The sequence below is a fragment of the Salvia miltiorrhiza genome, chromosome 2, assembly GCF_028751815.1.
Source record: "Salvia miltiorrhiza cultivar Shanhuang (shh) chromosome 2, IMPLAD_Smil_shh, whole genome shotgun sequence".
NCBI lineage: Eukaryota > Viridiplantae > Streptophyta > Magnoliopsida > Lamiales > Lamiaceae > Salvia > Salvia miltiorrhiza.
This window is the reverse complement of record NC_080388.1, coordinates 12,564,278-12,587,150: the sequence shown is the minus strand read 5'-3', so window position 1 is coordinate 12,587,150 and position 22,873 is coordinate 12,564,278.

The following is a 22,873-nucleotide window of genomic DNA, read 5'->3' as shown; positions in this document are numbered from 1 at the left end:
TGAATGTAATTAGTCACCCTCTTTGTTTTAAGTAAAGCATTCTTGTGTTGTGGCAGTTCGCCGATCTTTTCAAGCATTAGATTAATGCAATGGGCTGCACACAGAGTCCAATATAAGCTAGTCATCTTCTCCATTAACAAACGTCCGACTGCTTTGAATGTGGCTGCATTATCTGTTATCACGTGCACAACATGCTCCTCTCTGATTTCTTCAACAACTTCATCAAGTAACTCAAACAACTTCTGGGCATTTTTCACAACATCACTTGCATCCACAGTTTTCAAAAACACTATTCCATATTGATTGTTAACGAGAAAATTGATCAGACTTTTATTTCTCATGTCTGACCAACCATCCGATAACAATGAAACTCTCGAGTGCTTCCAAGTTGCTTTGATCTCATCGACAATGGCAGATGTCATCTTTACTTCTTCTTTGAGGATCCAAGTTCTCATCTCGTGCACTGATGGAGGCTTCAACCCTCATTCGTAATCCCCAATTGAGCGCACCATACTAATGAACGATGGACTTCTAATGCAATTAAATGGGATTGCGTTCTCAAAGAATAACCTCTCAATATCTAGACAAACTCGACTACGGGCTCTTTAGCTGTTGCACTTGGAGGGACCACTTTGTCATCTTCTAACTCATTAGCAAGAAATCGATCCATAGGGCCCTGCTACCTCTCTCCACGCCGGCTAGGAACGGCAGATCAACACCAAAATAGGCTCCACCATCTACCGCATCATCGAATTCTCGTTGTTTGGTGTGTTTTGATTCCTCAAATGCTCTCAAATATTCCTTCATCGAGTTCTTAACGTCATCAGGTACACGTGAACAGGGAGCCACGTTCTTGTGATTGCAAGCCAAATGATCCTTGACTCTCTTAACTCCTCCCTGATTTCCTTGCTACAAAATTTACACTTCAAATATTTGTATCCTTTCTTTGCACCTTTTGTCGGCACTTCCATTGGAATTGCATAATTTCATGCAGGGTCCTTTCGTTGTGGGCCACTCATCTTGAAGATTCGAAGGCTTCAAATACCATAACGAAATAATAATAATTAATAATACAGTTAAGATTTGAGAGAAGAGCATAACGGGAATATATAAAATTGTAAGTTTGTAACATAATTTTGTATGGAGCAGGAAACATGAATCATAATTTGAAAGCAAGAATTTTTTGTATTATATTATGTATAGCAGATTCAAGTAGAATAAGGTGTGAAGCAGGATTTGCATGATGCAAGCATAACCAGAGATTAAGAATATTTCAGGATGTTATAGGGTAGAGTTTTGTGTTTAAGCAGAATTTGAGGCAAGCACAATCAGAGATTAAGATTTTAGAAAGTAGAAGTAAGAAGTGAGATCTTTACCTTTTGTTGAAGAAGTATTGTGAATGGAAGGTTGAAGTTGAATCACTGAAGCAGAACAGACCAAGGGACACTGGCGAGTTGTAGTGAAGAGATGAAGCGATGTTCTAATTCTTGTTGTAGTGTTTACGTGACTCTTTGTCTTCCAGACTATTAGGTATTAATTAATAATAATATGTAGGGATTTACTATAAATTGGGCCTAAATTAATAAAGCCTATGAGTAATTAGGTTAAAATTGATAAAGCCCCATTCAAATTGCGCTGAAAAATCATATTCTAACTGAGCGCACGCTTCAAACGAGCAGGTTCCTATGCACCGCCTCAGTTAACTGAGGCGCAAGTTTCTATTCAACCAACTGAGACGGCATGCGATTTTCCAAGGATTGGAACTAAAGCGCGCCTCAGTTCCTACGCCTCAAAGGATTTTTAAAACATTGGTAACAAGTAATAATAAAAACATCAACAGAAAAACAACTTGAAGAACAAACGAGTTGTGTACGTGTTGATCTAGTGGTAGTGTGGTTAACACTTGAGACCTTTGTGTGTTGCTACATACACATGGTTTGTTATTATGTACACACTCTCGGGAAGATCTCTTTTTACTCAAAGTAACAGTGTGAGTGCTTCGTAGTACTTTTCTTATGCGAAGCGATGTGGTAGGGATCCTTGGTGAAGATCATTGTACTTTATTTGTCTTGTGGAGTAGATAGGCAGATCTACTTGCCTTCTTTTAGTATTGTTCTTTTGTGATATTTCCCTCAAAGAAATATACACCCAACGCTGCATGGTAACATATCTAGGGTTCCTCCTATACACCCTATATAAGTTATTAAAGACTTTCATTTCTTATCCGATTTTTTGATCTTGTAGACATAGTTGTCTCATAAACATTTTATTTGCTTGTGAAAAATAGGTTCTCTATTATGTTTATATAATCAAGTTGTAATACTCCCTCCGTCCCACGAATCTTGACATGTTTTCCTTTTTGGGCCGTCCCACGAATCTTGACACATTTCCAAATAAGGTAATAATTATTACATTCTCTCTCCTACTTTATCACCTTTATTACATTCTCTCTCCTGCTTTATCACTTTTATTACTTTCTCTCTCCTAATTTATCACTTTTATACTTTATTAATTACATACTTAAAACATTAATCTGCAACTCTTTAATTCTCGTGCCAAAACTAAACGTGTCAAGATTCGTGGGACGGAGAGAGTATATATGTGTTTGTTACCGGAACCATCTTAGAGTTTATATTTGTGTCTTTTGTTGGGGTTGGGTGGTGAGTGTCGGTCCAAGCAGTGTATGGTGCATGCGTTAGCTTTAATCGTTGGTGGAGTTTTAGAAGTTGTTTAGGCTTAAAAGTCGGTTCTTGTGTAAGTTCTTTATAACTTAACATCATGTAGTGAAAAGTTTTCCTTGGACGAGGTCCCCTAAACGTAGATACGTAACCATCGAACTGTGTAATCAATTTTATATGTATTAATTTGTTGTTTTATGTGTGTTTATTGGGTATTGATTATTCTGATATTTTGCAAAAACAGAAGCATGAACATCATCTTTCATAATATTAATAGTTCTTTTCTTTAATTAAAAAAAATACAACACATTTAAACTAATTTTAAAAAATAATACTTGACCTTAATAAAACATCAGTTGGCCCAAAACCAAATGGAAGAAAGATCGATTTTAAGAAATTAGATTATAATCAAAATCGAACTTGCCTAAAACCAACTAAAATGTGACGATTTGGTCCACTTATTCAATTTCGGTTCGATTTTACTTGCTCATCACATGAATTGAGAAATAAAGAAAAGAAAGAGGGTTTTGTGATGTTGTGTTTTGGCCGACGAGTAAAGAAGAAAAGAAGAAGTTTTGTTTAAGGATGATCGTGTACATAGCCCCCATTTTACTCATTATAACCCTCTTTTATTTAAAAAGATATTAAAATTACTTATTTAAAAAGATATTAAAATTACTTATCAATTACTATTTTATTCTCATAGACCCAAATCAAAAGGTCAACAAATAAGTGTGCGTGTGTTGGTCTAGCGATAGAGTGATTAATGCCTAAGGCGAAAGGTCTTTGATTCGAGTTCACCCTAACACGATTTTTAAATTTACTTATTTCGTTGTTAACGTTCATATATATATATAGGGGAGGGCTAAAATAAGTACACTCTTAAGATATAAAATAAGAATCATTTTCAGCCCTTAAATCATCAAGATCTACGGTTGATACGAAACCATGTTGGATCGATTTATGGTCCTGAGTTCGAATCCCAAAGGTAGCAAAATTTTATTTTTCACAATTCATACCTTTATACATTGAATTCATACGTGTTCTACATAAAATTCATACATTGAAAATTTCTTATTTTAAGATGTGTTTTCACGGTAGCCCACCCATATATATATATATATATATATATATATATATATATTAATAGCAATTAATAGCTACAACAGCTATGAGAATGCAGTCAGGTAAGGTTCGTGGCCTTTTAAGACAACGATGCGCAGATTAGTTTCTAAGACGCTTCCCCTCCAATGAATAGGTCAGGGGTTCGAGTCAATAAAAGGGGAAATGAGAAACATAAAATCTCCTATACACCCGGGTTGATCCGTACCCAGATCCTGACCCGCATGCTAATCCAAACTCGGATCTTGGCCCAAATCGTGTAAATTACACTATTCAGTTATATAAATAACACTGCTTATAGTTGACACTATTCAATTATATAAATGTCACTATAATATTTTAAAATGTTATAGTGTCATTTTCAATCTTATAGTGTTATTTAAAATATTATAGTGTCAATTACATGAAGTGTCATTTATATTTCTAAATAGTGTCAATTATACACAGTGTCATTACAATGTTATAGTGTCATTTATACGAAATGTCATTTGTATAGCAGAATAATGTCAACTACAGGCAGTGTCATTTGTATAACCAAATAGTGTCATTTACACGATTTGAGTCAAAATATGGGTTTGGATCAAAATGTGGGTCAGGATCTAGGTACGGGTCAACTCGGGTGTACGGTACACCCAAGTGTACCCAAGACCAGCTCAATGAGAAACCATTCATCTTTTAAAAAAGAAAGAAAAAAAAGAATTGTGGCCTTTGAATGCATCCATTTTGTGGAGATTTTGTTCCTTGTTTATTGCAATGAAAAGAGAACAATCTAATGGAAAAAAAAATTCTTTGACTGATTTGATAATAATTGAGAAAAAATATAAAAGAGAATGAAAAATAGAAAAAGGGAGAACAAAACGAAAGCAAAAATAATGGGAAAGAATTCTAGCATAATATAAAACACCATTGTGAAGTATTATGACTGCAAAGCTTGCTACTGGGGTCAAATATCAAGCTGAAGTATTTTTTGAAGGGCTTATCTGCAAAGTCGCTGAAACTTTGTTTTAAAAAAATTGCATATGCGTTTTATGCGAGGCGGCACCGTTTTGATAACTAAGAGAATTAGTTAGTTATTACTATTCATCTTCTTCTTCAGTTAGTGAGTTTTACACCTAATAGCGTGAGTTTTCAGCTGAAATTGTTGGAGTGAGCTAGGTCTTGTAATTTCAGTCGTGTTTCTTGATATTACTGTATATTGTAACTCCGGCGAAGTCTCTGGCATCGGTGAATAAGATTCTTCTAACCTTCCGTGGACGTAGGCCAATTTCTTGGGCCGAACCATGTAAACCTTGTCTCGATCTATTTTCTGTTCATCGCGTTTCCAATTTCTCAATCTCAATCGATTATTTCATCAATTGGCGTCGTCTGTGGGAAGCGGATTCACGGCAATGTCTTCCATGCGTTTTGAGTTTGAGAAATTCAACGGGAAAAATGATTTTTCTCTCTGGAAAATCAAGATGGAGGCCACACTGATTTAGTATGGCTTAGACGATGCTTTGAACGAGAAACTTGCGGACTCAAAGGAGGATGAAAAGGGGGCTAAGATGAGCCGCCAAGAGATAGACAAGAAAGCACGAAGTGCTATCTTCTTATGTCTCAGTGATCACGTTTTGCGCAAAGTATCGAAGGAAGAAACAACTATCAAGGTATGGAACAAGCTAAACTCTTTGTACATGGCAAAGACTATAGCAAATCGTTTATTTGTTAAACAGCATCTGTTCCAGTTTAAGATCTTGGATGAAAAATATTTGAATCAACAACTTGGTGATTTCCAAAAGTCAATAGACGATTTGGAATGTATTGATGGACACATGAAAGATGAGGATAAGACGATTATGCTGTTGAATGCTCTGCCTAAATCCTATCAACATGTTAAAGATGTCATACTGATTGCAAAGGAGAATAGAATCACTCTTGATGATGTGATAGGAATTCTCAAGGCAAGGGAGATGAACAAGTCGGTTGGTGAAAAATCATCGAGTGTCAAGGCAGAAAGCCTAAATGTGAATAAAGGCAAGCCTAAAAAATTTAAGAAGGGGAATTGCCAGGGCAAGAAATGAGCTGAAAAGAAATCCAAAGATCAGGATGCAGATGATGTCAAGAAAAGTTTTCACTGCAACAAGCCAGGACACATCAAGGAGAATTGTTATTCTTGAAAGAAAAAACAACAACAACAACACCACCAACAAGTAGCTTCACAAAATCAAGATTCTGCAGATGTGGCAGAAGAGGTAGAAAATCATGAAGTTTTGAATATCATGAGTTTTCCTGTTGTTGATTCATGGATTTTGGACTCGGGTTGTTCATTTCTTGGGCTAAACCACGTAAACCTTGTCTCGATCTATTTCTGTTCATCGCGTTTTCAATTTCTCAATCTCAATCGATTATTCCATCAACCATAAATCCATGAAGTTCCATTATATTATAGGATGAAAAAGAAGAAAATTGACGAATTAAAAGAAATGAAAAATCTTAAGCTGTATATTACTTATAGAAGATTGTACTAAGAATTTTTAAAATTCTCTTGATTGAATATCGTCAATCTTATTGAATGCAGACAAAATTCTCAAAATAAAATTTTGATGAGAAGATTATTTTGGGTAAACTTTTGAGAATTTTAAAAAGTGTAATGCATCTTTTCTTTTTTTTTGTTTACTTTTGTACCTTCATTAGGGCCTTGAACTGAAAATTGTTTTCTTTTAATCCTATGTTGTTTAGGGTTCAAGAAGGGCAATATAGTATAGAGTAGTGCTATTTGTACAAAATTTGTCTAGACAAAAAAAGGTTAAAAACTTTTTAAAATTAATTATTTAAATATTTTGATTTAAATTAAAAAAAAAATTAGTTAGATTTATTGTTTTCTCCATATTGTAGTTTTTTTTTGTAATTTTTTAACATTTTTATTATTTTATTATTATTTTTTTGTAGTTTTTGTACTTTAAAAATAATAAAAATTAAAAATGTTATTAAAAAATTACAAAATAATTATAATATGTAGAAAACAATAATACTAGCTAAATTCTTTTTTACTTTGAACCAAAAGTTATAAATAAATTTATTTTATAAAGTATTTAACCATGTTTTGTCCGGACAAATTTTATCCAAATAGCATTAATGTATAGTATATCTATTATTTCTTCTGCCTCACTTAATTACACATTTTCCATTTTCGTTTGTCTTATTTATAATAACACTTTTTAAAAATAGTATTCGGTTCCTACCTTTTTTATACACACATTAAATAAGTGGTCTCTACCTATTTTATACTTTTAATACTTTATTCTTAATCTCCGTATTCAAAGCAAATGTGTCAAGATAAATAAAATGGAGAGAGTAATATTTTTATTATGTCAAGAGAAAAAATGGAGCAATGAATAGAATTAGCTTCTGTTTACTTAGACAAGTTACTGCCTCGCTTGTCGTAATTGGGTTGGGCTTTAAAAGTAGCAAGGATGGGTGGTTAAATGGGCTGAAAGGTGTTATAAGGAGGTCAGGTGGTGTATGTGCATAAAGTAAAATGGGTTTGGTTGATATTAGTGAGTTGATCGAGATTCGAGAGTTGGGCCATGCCTTTGTATAATTCTTTTATTATTTAATGCACGATGATCATCAAAATTAAATAATATATTCAAATAAATAAATATAAATATTAAATATAATCATAATATAAATAAACTCAACTATGTTTTTAAAATAAAATAAAATAATTCATATTAATTACTCGATTGAAAACGTAAATTTTCAATTTTTTTGTAAAGTGCAGTGATAAATATATTTATTCAACAATTGAAAATTATTTAATAATGAAAATTAGCATTAGACATTATTATTATAGAGCATTACACGCCATAATAAATAAAATATTTTCATAAACAAATATAAATCAAAAGTAATATTTGAAGTTGTATTTTTAATACTATATTACTCCATCTGTCCTATTACAAATATTCTGCTTTCTATAATGGGATATCTCATTGCAAATGTCTCATTCCTTTTTTGACAACATATTTTCTTTCTATACCTAATATTTAAATAATTTTCATCATTTCTTAATCTCCGTATCCAAAAATAATGAAACATTTGTAATGGGACATAGGGAGTAGTACTTATTCATCTACAAAGTTATATTGAAATTAATACAAAAAATTTATTTAAAAAAGAGAGTTATAAATGAATCAATATATTTTCCTTCACCTTTATTACATTCTAAACTAGTAATTAAAAAAATATGCAAAACACAAAACATGATATCTACTTATGTTCCCTTTAAAAACATAAAAAAAAAAGATAGAAAAAGAAATAAAATTAATATAGTAGGAAAAAAAAGTAAACATTCCATTAAAGAGAAAAAAAAATACTTTTTAAAACTTTAATTGCATAAAGAGAGTAAACTTATTCTTCTATTTTTTTTATGATTTTTAAAATTAAAGAGTCCTAAAATGAATGTATTATGCCCACGTTTAACATTACTAAATCAACCTAATGAAATAAACAATAAAACCTAGTATCAACAATAAAATCATATCTTTTACATTGGACATACATAGGTTATAGGTATATATTAAGACCAAAAGCCCTAGTCTAGTCGGACTCTCCATACATCTTCTAACACGACAAGACCATCGAGGACAAGCCAAGTGAGGGATATCATTTCAATCCATTGCCACATCGCCGCAAGCCCAACCTACCTTCTTAGCAAATCAAACCAGGCCATTTGAACTTTGATAAAAGTGGCCCATCATGTCAATCATCCTCTTCAGAATCCATACAATTTTCTCTCCTCGTAATTTTATATGTTCTCGTATCTAAATGTTGAGAGCAAATAGACAGATGAGATTTCCATGTTTCATAATTTTATATGTTCTCGTATCTAAATATTATAATTATTATTTAAATAATATTTTTTTATTAAATTTAATTTTATTATAACATTATAAATTGTATTTAATTAAATTATAATTTTAAAATATAATATACCCTATTGATTTATCAACCCGATTAATGAATTACTAACTAATACTTTTTTCGTCCCCTCAAGAGTGTGCATCACTTTGGGTGGCACAAGTTTTAAAAAATATATTACTTGAGTGTATTGTGAGTGAAGAAAAAGACTCACTTTATTTGTATAATTTTATTGATTTGGTAGTGTTTTGGTTTGTTTGTTGGGTTATGCTTGCAGAAAACTTATTGATGGAAGAATAACCTCACTGCTGAGGCGGTATATGCTAGATGGAATGCTAAGGCTTCTGACCGATTTAAAGATTTGGTCCACAAAATGAAGAAGAACAGACCTACGATACCTCCTTGGATGAGAGAGAATATGTGTGGCAAAAATGGTTAGAATATTGGAACAATGACGAAGTGAAGGCTAAGGCAGCCAAAACACAAAAGAATATGATGTCTGAACCTAATGGACCTGAGACTGATATTTCCATCCATAGAGGAGGGTCGAGAAATACCCTAAAACATGCTGCAGTATTGATAAGACATTTATAATTAAATACAACTTAAATTTCTTTAAACTTTTGCTAACTTTTATTAATTTGTGTGAATTGAATAGAGAGCAAGGAATCCCAGTTGAAAAAGTGGATTGGGTTGTTTTCAATGTAATGCACACGAAGGATGGAGAATTCACCTATCCCAGAGCTCTAGATGCATGGGTATGAAATCTTTTAATTAAGTTATCATGAATTCATTTTAATCTATCTATACGTAATGATAACTTACATAGTTATTATTAACTACAAAAATAGGCTGAAGTGACTACGAAGGCTGCAAAGCTATCTCAATCTCGGCCAAATGGTGGCTTTGAGTCTCAGAAGGTAGACATGAAAAGGTTACTACTGGATGCAGTTGGAGGCGTGTAGGCCAAAAAGCGAGTTTTTGGGATTGGATCACGATCTCATGCTTACACGTCCACCTTTAGATCCAGCCGAGGAGCCAGTTTTAGCTCACAACTAAGCTTGATGCAGTTTTAGCTGATAAGATGAAGGAGTTCGAGATTCAGATGGAGGCTAGAGAGACGCATATATGAGAGGAGGCACAAGCTAGAGAGGCTCAGATGCGGGCAGACGTACAGACGCAGTTGCAGGCCCAACAAGCCGAGTTCATGAAGATGCTAGTAGAGATGAGGAATCTAGTTACCACCCTCTTGATTATGTTTGTTTTAGGAACTACTTGAAATTCTATTGTTAGATGCTAATTTAACTTGAATTTGAATTATAAGAGATTAAACTTTGTTGATTATAGTTGATTGCTAGATACTATTTAAATTCTATCTATTATGAAAATATTTTAATTATTATTCGATTATTATGCATGATAAAATGCATTAACATACAAGTAAATAACATAAATAATAATAATAAAAACTGCCAATATTCGCGTCATCGCTAAAAGTGCAGCCGAACCGAAAAAGTGATTTTATGCAGATTGATTGTGTTATTTTCTTTTTCTCGTCAATCACAAAAAAAAACAACCGGCGGCCGAAAAATGCTCGCCGAAAAATCTAACGACGGAAATCATTATGTCTCAAGTAGCGACGAATGTTTTGTCTCTGTTTCCGTCTCAAAATTCAGTCGATGATGGCGACCACCTGCCGATCAGAGACGAAATTTTTGTGGCAAGTCCGTCGTAATATTTGTGACGGAAAGTTAATTCGGTCGTTACAAATTTTTGCCACCCCGTTTTTAGCGTCTTCTACTTTGGTCGCTTTTATGTTGCAACTACGATTTTGCGACGGAATATGCGAAAGTTCGAGACTCGAAATTTTTGTAGTGAAAAGTAAATTATACTCCCTCTGTCCCAACGAAAGCGGTGCGTATTCCTTTTTGAGTCGTCCCAACGAAAGTGGTGCATTTCCTTTTTTGGTAATAATTTTACACTACAAACAATGTGGCCCCACATACCTTAACACACTTTTACACTACAATCTTTATTTTCTTTAAATCTCGTGCCGAAAAGAAGCGTAGTTCTTTCGTTGGGACGGAGGGAGTATATTTTGTTTTAAATAATAAGAAACATTGAATTTTAATTTTTATATACCCACTATAAATCCTCGATAAATCTTAAATCCAAATTCAACCTTACAATAAAAGATAAATACATAAATTAAAATGAATATGATAATATAATGTTATTCTTATTATTAAATAACAACCCTTTGGCCCCATTGATAAAAATTCTTATACTTTGGGAAGGTTTGTAGTACTGTACCCAATAAATACACTATATATATGTAGGTTTCTAGTATAAATGTAAGTATATGATAAATATACTATATATGTATGTGACTTTAGTTAGTGTTAATTAATAAAGAGATGAAAGAATATATAGTATGATGAGGTATCCAATCCCAGCAACAGTTTTTCTCCATTCATAGTGGCATGGATTAGACGAAGAAAAGCAATATGTTTGTCGGCCAAAAGTTGTACCCTCAAATGTAGCTATCTTCAAGATTTATTTTTCTCTCCACATCTAGGGTTTGCTCCACACTACTGCAGGGTCCCTCAACAATATAATTTATCTACGACCAATAATAATAATAATAATAATAATAATATGGTTATATAGTGGTTTTAATTATTAGTCATGTCACGTAAAAAGAATAGGATGGGGTAATGGGCCTCTTTGTTTAATTACCTCTCGAGGGAAAAACGATAAGCTAGACAAATGCTAATTGGAAAAAGTTTGAAATAGCTTTTATTTGCAAAATCATCGCATCAACAGCCAAACATAGGGTACTATATTCTTGATAGATAAGTTTGGCATTTATCCCATTTGTTCCAAATCGCAGCTTTTTTATTTATTTTTTATTATTTGGGGTTTCTATATATTTTCTTTTTTCTGGGGTGTCCCTGCAAATTAAAGAATGTCTTGTTTTCTCAGCTACCTTATATAGTGATCGAGACATATGTCTTATGATGTGTGGCCTACTTATATTATTGGAAAAAAAGGTGGTCTCCTGTAACTATTTCTAATTATTCGTTGCTGACCAATCACATATATTACTAGGTTTAGAGGTGAGTTTGAGAGTCGTGTCTACAGCAAGATGACTCAAAAATCCTTCGACAACGTTCTTTAAATTGTTTAATTTCATAATTCATGTCTCAAACTATATAAAACATGTTACCGATTGAGTGTTACAAACTAATTAACATCTCCACTTAATTATGTATATGCAGACTAATCATACTTGTTTCAAATTAGCACTGTGCATGAAAAAAAAAAGGTTTATTATATTTGATGCAGCGTTGTTACACACAGTGGTGGAGCCAGGAATTTATATTAGGGGGGGTGAATTTCTACGGGGGTTCAGGGGCGGTAGCCCACGGAATTTTTTTTTGGGTATTTCGTACATTTTAGACATTTTTCGTTTGAGAAAGCAATGATAATTGACTTAATTCGACACGTATTCATTGATTGAAAACGTTGCAATATCTTCTCAATATACCGACCAAATTATTATTTATCCACTCATTAATCAATTATCTATATTTATAAAATTAAATAAAATGCACAGAATACCAACACATAGAAGAATTGATACAAAATTAACTATCATAGCTTCTATTTAACCACCCTTTAATCGTAAGCATAATTTACAATACAAAATAGTATCAGAATCAAGAATAGCTAACAAGAATAATGCAATTAAATTAATAAAAATATATATATCTTTAATTAGCGATGGGCTGAATTATTATTATTTATAAATAATAATAATAAAAAATTTAAAACAAAGTTGGGGTGGGCTTCAGCCCACCCTAGCCCTTAAGTGGCTCCTCCACTGGTTACACACAAGCAGCAAATATGAAAACAAAAACACGAGAAAGACATGTGGAAAATTGAGTCATCAAATAAAAAATTTACATTATTCAATATAAAATTGTAGAAAAAAAATTCTTAAACTCTAAGAATCTACGTAAAATTTCCGCGAAATGACTCATCATTCGGTCGTTGAATTCTGTGAAGTGAGACATAAATCAAAGGTTTTTCAAAGTTGAGGATTTTTTAAATAAATAAGAGTTAAGGGGATATAATTTGTTTTGAAAAACAATTTTAGACACATACTATGACTATTTGAAAAAAAAAAAAAAACACACACACACACGCAAATCGGACCTCTATTAATTATAAAAAAGGGGCATGCATAATATGGATCCTCATTCAAGTTCAAGATAATATAACACACAGAAAATATAAATGAAATTTGGAAAGGTCATTGATCGAGCACCAAAAAGAACCAATTAGCTCAAACAATGTCACTTCAAGTTCAAGCCCCCAATCAATTTTGCTCTTAATTTTAAACATAATTACCGTTGTTGAACAAATCATTTAATGACAGCACATCAAGAACCACTGCGACAGAGCTAAGTGGGGTTAATGGGCCACCAAAAATACTAACTTCATAGATTAATATAAATGCATCAGTTTTCATACGAAGAAGGACCAAATTAAAAGTAGAAAATGATGAACCCCATTATCATTACAATACCAAAAAGAGTTCACTTTCAGGTTTTAAATATTTTATTTCTTATGAATGGAAAAAAAAAATCATACTAGAACTATTACACCAAGTATTAATTAAGCATACTCTCAAAAGGGGTTTTGCTTTATTGTAATCTTGATTAAAGTGGAGATTAAGCAAAGATTAACCCAAAAAGTTGTACTTGTGATTTGATGAGGATCACATGAGTTGGTGGGTCTACGTAATAAAGCATCACATCCCTCCATTTGAAGAGGCCCATTTAATGGAGGGCTGTGATCTGCCAATTAGAAGTGTACACACTTTAGGGAGTAATCCATCCTTTATTACTACTTCATAAACATCATTTTCAAGTGACCATGAGTTGATAGAAATTGAAAAGAGATAAAGAGAGAAAACAAATTAGGAACATTGCCGCAACGTTTCAATTAAAGGATTTGAAGTTTGTAATTCCTATTTGATTTATTTATTTATCTCTAAGAACTTTTCCTAATATAAGAGCTTTTCTTAATATGAAAGGAATATGTAATAAACATATATTTAAAATAAAAATAATAATTACTGTTAATGTGGAATAATATCAACTCCCAAACAAGTGAATCAGATTCTCTTTTTAAATACTAATAAAGAAATTAAATAATTTAAGCATCAAGAAACAGGGTGGACGTAACTTGAAGATGCCTAAAAGTCAAGCGGATTTGAGCGCGGATCGCGGGTCTGAAATGAATAATTCAAAGTAATTATTGTTATGATAAAAGTAATAATCGATATAAAGAAAAGTAGGAGTATTTTTAAAACATTATATTTTTTTATATCAATAATTATTTGTTGCTACAATAATAATTACTTGATCAAAATAAGTACATCGTCGTTGCGCCCTTCGCTCCATGGGCGCCCTCCACTGCTCTACCAATCAGGACTGATGAAAAATACTCCATAAATTATTAAAAGTAATTATTATTGTGATAAAAAGTAATAATCGACATAAAGAAATATAATATTTTTGAAACATATACTTCTGTATATCATTACTTTTTTTTTTATAACAATAATTATTTTTATGATCCACTATTAAAAGCAATCCACGACCCGTCCCAACCCCGACCCGATCTGTCCCAACCCCAACCTGACCCGTCGTTTCCACCAACTCAAGAAATATTATTGTACAAATCAAAATTTAGATTCTGCGTTTATAGTGGATAAATAGTAGTTACTACCAAATTCATACCATATTAATTGTGTATTATATCGATTGAAATTCGTATATCTAATCCTACCAATTAATTAAGATTTACTCCCTCCGTCCGCCAAGATTATGTCACTTTCTTTTTATGGCAATGGTCCCACCATCCTCTTTAATATTTTATCCTTACTAACACTCTTTATTTACAAAAAAACCACTCAAAATTCAATCTCAATCACTCATCTCATAAAGTGGTGTGACCCTTTCTCCACTACATCAAAATCATCACCAATTTTATTAAATCCCGTGCCCAAGCAAATTGCCATAATCTTGGCGAACGGAGGGAGTAACTTAATTTGTAATTATAATTTATTTATTTAGATATCGGACATGAACACAACTTAGGTTCCTTTTTTTTTAGAGAACACAACTAGGTTGTTAGTGAACATTGAATTGTCTGCTAATGAAGTACATTTTCCCTATGTGAATAGAATACCTAATGCCCTAGATTTTATTGCCTTCTATGATATAAGCTTAAATGCCCAAGGACAAGATTTCCTTTTCGTAATGTTATATTTGTTGTACTTGATTTTCAAAATTATACTCTCTCCGTCTCACTTACAATAGCAACAAAAATAAGTACGAAGATTAAGAATAAAGTGTTAAAAATATAATGTGGATAAAAACCATTATGTTACAATAGCAACAAAAATAAAGTGTTAAAAATGTAATGTGGATAAATATCATTATTTTATGTGTATAGAGTGGATATGGATCATATACTATTTTTAAAATGCATTATTATAATAAATAGGATAAATTAAAAGGAAAATGTGTTATTATAAGTTAGACTAAAGGAGGATCAAATTAGGTTTCAATATTATACAAAGTCATTTTTTCCAAACTGCTATTTTAGTTCAAGCAACAGTGTAAGGATAAGTATACTCCAAAATTAGAAAAGAATTAACGATGTTAGTGATAGTAATTAAAGAAGAAAATATACCTCTCCTTCTATGTTATTTTCTGATATCATATATATCTATTTATTATTATATTTTTATTTTATTTTTGTGTGGAAAATATGTCATGCATCAACATAAACTAATTATGGAGTAATTGCTCCTAAAAATACATGAATTTTCTCTAGATTTTGTTTTGCACATATACTAAAAAATTTGTCTCCAACTAGATGATTTTTTTATTTTATTTTTATTTTTCACAAGATTATCAGTCGACCCAAAGTTAATGGTGAGGTGGACCCCTAGAATTTATACATGACTTAAACCATCATGGCTCGTTTGGTACGGATGATTAAAATGTATAATATATCTATGACATCATAATATCTTATTTTATGTTTCCTTTTATAAATTAAAAATCAAAAAATGTTATACTGATTTGAGGTATTCTATATACCACATACGGAGATGGTATACGTAATATAAATCATAATTATAACTATTATTAATTTTATATAATCTTAATGCATCATATCAAATAATATTTTATATTTTACAAATATTTTAATATGTTTTACCAATTATGATATTAATATGACATATAATCAAACATATCAAACTTTATCTCATATGGTACCATATACTAAATGAGGAGATGAGATCCAGTGTCCCACAATCTTATGTGTGTCAATGTGTCCCATGTTTATATCTATTATTTTAAAAATATTTCTTATAAAAATAAAATTTATTATAATACTATGAATTATATTGAAGTTTTATATCAAAAAATTATATTTTTTTAAAAGTATATATCATGACTTTGAATTTACCAACCTATTATTAGCTAATAAAAATAAAATTAAATGATAAAAAATAATTATATACCCTAAATTGATGGAATAAACCCTAGTTAATAATAAAAAAATTAAACTAAAGCATATAAGGTTGAAATTGAAGAAAATATACATAAGAAATTAAACAAAATTAAAAGTGGGACACAAAATGAAAAATAAAATTTGGTACACTGATTGAAAGTGGGACACAAAATTGAAAGTAGGACACAAAGTGAGAAATAAAGTGAGATTCAGGCCTCAATGTATTAGTAAATTACTATAATTGGATGTCGAGGCCAAACCCTAAACCCTATGCCAATTCATGGAATTAATCATAATGACATTAATTTGCAGTAATCATTCCAATAATTTTTAAAAACTGAACAACTTTCACTTACTATTAGTTTTCTTGTATGTATATGTATGTGTTCATTTAATTTGTTCTTTCCTTCTCCTCTTCTATCATAGGCAGAGAGGCTACTGGTGATGGACAAGACTTAAAGCAAATACTACTCAGAAAAGCTATCCTCCAAGAACCCTAGCTTCCTATATTTTTTTGTAGCTACAATTATATATGTATACGCATATCTCTCTCTCTCTCTTATCAATTAGCTGTAAATCTTACACTCTTCAGTTTTTACACAATCAGTGACGTCTCTCCACTTTTTAAATTCGGTTTCTCCTTTATTCTTTATTGACAATTTCTGAAATTAAAGAAAAAATCAGTTTATGGTGTAATAGTTGAAACTATATTTTTCTTGGAGAATCTGTTGTTTCAATTTGACAGAAACCTAATGCTAATTCTAACATTACTTAAAGCCTAACCTTTGAGCAGGTCTATATTCTTACTGTCTCAACTGTGAAGCAGGTGCCTTCAATCAACAATTCAGCTTCACTGCTTGTACTACCTGGTACAACAGAAGTGGTTCAAAAATCTGCACTTTGACGTGATATTTTCCACATAAATATATACGACTAGTTCTAAAGTTAATCCCAATTCAATTAGAATTTGGGCACCGTTATTTAAAAAATGAACGGTTTATAATAAAATAAAAAAAGAAATAGAAAAGAGATAATTATGTGTGGACAAAATGACATTTGATATAGTAATAAGTTCTGTGAGAATATTTATTGTATATTGTTGACTTTCCATTTTAAGAAATAATCTATTGAAATAAAATGTCCGAATAAGAAAAATGACCTATTGAATTGGGACGAGAGGAGTAATATAATATTTTTTATTTCTTTGATAAAAAACTAAAAAAGCCTGAATAGATTTGTTTATAAAGTTGATATGCCTATTATATATTATCCAAATACTTAATTTAAAAATAGTAATGCATTTAAATAAGGGTAAATATCATATTAAATCTCAAACTATACTCACTTTATAAAAAATGTCCCAATTTATAAGAAATATTTTTAAAAATTTCAAACTATTATATTTGTATCAAAAATGTCCCACGTCCATTTTTCGGTCCCCATTTTTCGGTCCCCAGGATTATGATGTGGCTCGTCGTATGCCACCGTATAATATATACTCCCTCCGTTTCAATATTCATGGCTCAAAACTTTTGGGCCGGATATTTAGGAGAGTTAAAATAGTTGTAAAAGTATAAGAGTCTACTAGATTAAGGGGGATGTAGTGTATTCAATTAAGATTTTTTTGTATTTCAAAAGTTCATAGGTATTCAATTCAGATTTTAAAAAATCCTTAAAAATATGTTGGTATTCAATTATGACTCTTAAATATCCATTGAAATATGGTGATATTGAAAATTTATAAGATTTTAATATATCATAGACTTTATAGGATTCTTAATGCCCTAATATAAATACAAAACTCCTCCAGAAATCTCACCTCTACGTAAGAGATTTTGATATATTCTGTCTTTTTTTCTCCATCGAGCGTGAACAGCTGTCTTTCTCTCTCCATCGAACGTGAACAAGAAAGAGATACCAGGTATGTGAATTTTTTTCAACTATTTTCGTTTATTTTTCTCTCGATTTTTTTGCTTTCTTCTTCAAATATTGACCATCGATCGTTCTGGAATGGTGCAGTGAAAGGGGATTTTGGCTTTTTTTGTGAATAGATATAAGGGCACTTCTCGATTGATTAAATAGGTATTTGTTTCCTATCGTTCTCTTTTTTTCCCTTTTGACTGCCTTTGAGATTTTAGACTATCTATAAGGTATTTGTTTAAAGTATTCTATTTCTTAACAATCTTTCTTAATAAAGTATTTTATTGAATAAACAAAAAAAGAAACAAGCCCAAAATTTTCTCAAGTCAAACCCCCTTATCTCTCCCTCTACGTCATTTCGTCTCTCTCTCACCAGTACTAAATCACATCCCCATCCCCACCTCTATCTGCTATTCACGCCGTCTGCCCGCTGATACATGCGCGCCCGTCGCCTGACGCGCGATATCAAAATAATTTGTGTATGCCCCAGACGGACAGTACACGCTCCTATTGCTCGCAACCAAATAACAGTCTTAGCAGCAAGTATAGGGTCGATCCCACGGAGAGTGAGGAACTACTTTACTCTTCGGGTGCACAAATTGAGTTGTCACGGTCTCAACCTGTTTTTCTGCACAAGTAAACTTAAACAAAGATCAAATATAACAAGGGGTAAGGTTTTCGGTTAGGTCATATCTGTTGTCAATATTTATTTCGGTCATAGGCATACTGATGATCCGTCCATGATCCATATAACCTCAAGACGTGGCCCAAAGACATTGGGGCGTTTCAAGAGATCATACTTCACACTTAGGATGGTTGAGTCCATTGCGATCACTTGGTCCGAAGGTCACACAATCCCCGGTCACAAGGCAGTGCTTCACTCCTCCTTAGGTAGTAGTCATACTCGTTACTCACCAAGTATGACCCTCACCAACCTTCTCTCCCGAGGTCCCCAACTCTGCATTTTGAGTGACACATGCCTCCTGGACACAACCATTTCCGGCTTGTCAGCCGACCAGTCATAGACATGCTACGGCGCAGAAGTTACCTTTCTCGTTTGATAACCATGGCTTTATGCCTCGTTACAGTTGATGGGTAGTATCTAGAGAAGCCCAAGACTGAGAAAGGACAGTGTATCCCATCAATCCTTTCCTCACCTTCCGGATCTACAACGCCTTTTGTTGACGCTGCTCAGCTACTCGGTCGTGGGTATACCGGTTGTCACGCTCTGGTATGCCCTGGCCTTTGCTTAATACGGACAACGTTTTACCGAACGGAGATCACCCGTTAGGCCCCTACTGTCCATGACTTGGCACAGATCCGTCTGGAACCACGAGACTCAACCGAAAGAACAAATGTCTCACGAATGTTTACATATTGACAACAATTATTTCCACCCCTTAAACCTCACCAAGGGGACTACTCACACATATTGAAAAACGTAAATGCGAAATAGAATGAACACATGAATGAAAGAAAATTTGAAATACTTAATATAAAAATACCTAAGGCAACAACCTTGGCTTTGTTCGTCACAACATAATTGAAATACGAAAAGCAACTAAAACATTTGGTGCGAAAAATGTAAAAGAACTGAAAATAAATTATTTCTTGGTGAACTAACTAAAATCTAAGTCTAGAAGAGTAATCCTAAACTCTAGAATGTAGATTTTGCTCTCTGAAATTCGTAAGACTCCAAAAACTCCCCTCATAAAACTGTTGTCAAACTGCTCTCTGCCAGCCACACATGTTGAGGTTTATATATCAATTCGGTAAACCCTAGCCGGCAGACCAAATCTGGCAGATTATTTCCTTCCATATTTAGCTTGATCCTTGATTTGATTTGATAGATAATGGATCTCCAGCGGATTTGGGGTTGATTCCACATTATTCCAGATCCTTCCATTGCTAGAATTCGCCAGAATCTTCCGGGCAATCTCATCCACACGTCTTTCCATATATAGCTCCAGCTGCTGACTGCTGTTGACGGGAATTGTCATACTAGCTTCTTTCCTCGGTTGGCCTCATACCAGGTGGTACACTTCGAACGTTCCCGCGCCTCAAATGGTTCAGAGGGGTACTTCGTCGAGCTCTCTTCCTGGTTCATATATAGCCCATCTGTGCTGACTGCGACTGCTGTGATGGCCTTACCAACTGCTTTATTCGGTTAGCCTCACACCAGGTGGTACACTTTGGAGATTTCCGCGCCTCGAATGGTTCTGAGGGGTACTTCACCGAGCTCTCTTCCTGGTAAGTTTCACCTCTGGAAGCTTGGATAGTTTTGTTCTCAGTAATGCCCATTCTGACCACATTTAGTGTATATGCCCTGGACTGAGCCTTCTTCCTCCTGAATACCTGTTTTCTCCCCTAGACGACTCAAACAAACACAAAGAAGAGAAAAAGTAGGGCTAAATAGCCCAAAAGTCGAAGACGCATCACCCGCCGCCATGGAATCTGGTGGCCTCCTTCTCCGGTGAAGGTCACCGTGAGGCCTGTACCACAGCGCATCCCTCATTTGTCTCTATCTCCATCCCCATTCTTTCTTCTTTCTCGGCAGATAGCCATCCCATCATCCTCATTCCGCGGTGACTAACGCCGTAGGCACCGCCAAGATCATCGTTGCAACCACCCCATCTACTAATACACACTATACTATGCTTCTCTATCTACATATATATCAGCTATCCATCACTATATATATATATATATATATATATATATATATATACGTCTATAAGGTAAACATAATCACCGTCCATCATCTCCAAATACCCTGCTAGCTGCATCATCAGTCGGTATGTCCTCGCTCAGCTCCATCTCCTCGCTCTCGTACTCATCAATCAGTCGATACACACTGTCGTCGCTCGACTCATCCTCGACATCGGTGTCCACCATCGGACCATAAACAGGCACCTCGGGAACCGATACCCACGTCTTGACTCCATCGACAGTAGCCGACCATCATCTCGGGAGTCTCCTCATACGGGTCCTCCTCATCGCTGTCCAGCTGTGCTGGTCGAGATCCTCCCTCTTGGGCGTCTCGGGATGGTGGGTAGAGAATCAGATGCATGTACATCTGAAAAGCCAACGTGCCTGGCTCGGGTAGTGGAGCAACTCTCGGATATGGATCATATGGTATGTGCTGGATCTGAGGCTCCGTAGATACGATGGGTGGCGCTGACTCTGGGGGTGGCAGTGGCAAAGGTGCTGTCACAGGAATCCAATCCTATGACGGTAAATCAGCGCTGGAAAATGGAACAAGTGATAAAAAATAGCATGGATCATGCTCTATCACTGGTGAGTACGTCTCAAAGATAATTGGCTCTGAAATAACAGGCTCAGATGAAACTGGTATAGGATCAGCTGGAGGTGGCGGTGCAATCGGGTAGGGATCCTCTGGAAGTGGGGGTGCAACCACTATCTCTCCTCCCTGAACTGGTCTATCTGGTACTCCATACAGTGGTGTAGGCGGCTCGTCAAACGCGAAGAAGCGGTAGATAAGCGTTGCTATGAATCCACGAAAGTCTGCGCGCATGAACCGTCCGAACTCAGTCCTAACAATGTATTGCAGTACAAGAGAAGCCGCCCAGTCCTGCCACTCAGGGGGTAGCTATGGAATCAAATGTGTGATAGCCTCTGCCTCATCTATCCCGTGTGGACTAGCCTCCAACCAACGTCTGTGGTAGAGTGCTAAAAACTCTCCAAGCGTGTCACCCTCTTGTGGTCCAAACTCTCTGAACCATCGGTGCATCGCTTCTTTCAAACGTCGCTGCATCCTGTAATAGAAAACATCATGCTTATTAGAAAGTGGATATCAAACTTACTTGGTACATTTCAATCAACAACATACTCATCCTCGTTTGATACGGTGGGGCAACGGCTATACTAGCCTCAACATCTTTCCTCATAATCCATAACAATTGGCTCATATCACATTTCATCACCTCAGAGAGTTCTGCCACCAAAACAACGCATAACTCATTAGTGAATCAAACTCAGTACTCAACAAAAAAGTGATAAAGAAACCTTAACAAACTCTTACCTCGGTAAGCCGGAGGAGATGGGGTGCTGGGGTTTTATTTCGAACTGACTCTCAAACTAGCCTAAGAATTCAAGTTTAGACTAGTACTCTATTCAAAGGTGAAAGCAATCAAAGGTTCAACTCAATCAAGCAATAGACTCAGAGCAAACAACCTGCTCTGATACCACTCTGTCGTAGCCCGATCCCGACGCTAGTGATAGCGTAGACCGAGTATCGATACGATTAAATAAAAGAATAAGAAAAGACACGAAGAATAGATTGAACATCAAGCGGAAACTCACATGAAAACATGCTTAGGCAAAACATCATAATATCATCTCAAGGTGTAAACGTCATCATCATCATAACTCCAGAAATAGCAGGATTCTCAAGAATAAATACAAAGCAGTTATAGCTAAATATTCACAAGGAAACATATTATTCAAAGTATCGCAGCAAAATGTGAACCGATTATATGTATGAAGACACATAACCGAGAGTAGATTGCTTGATTCAAAAATAAAGTAACTCTTCATCAAGACTTTATCAACACAAAGGAAAAGCGATAAAGTAAATACTTCAAACGAAACTACTCCCCACCAGCACCAGACCAATCTCGCTCCTTGCT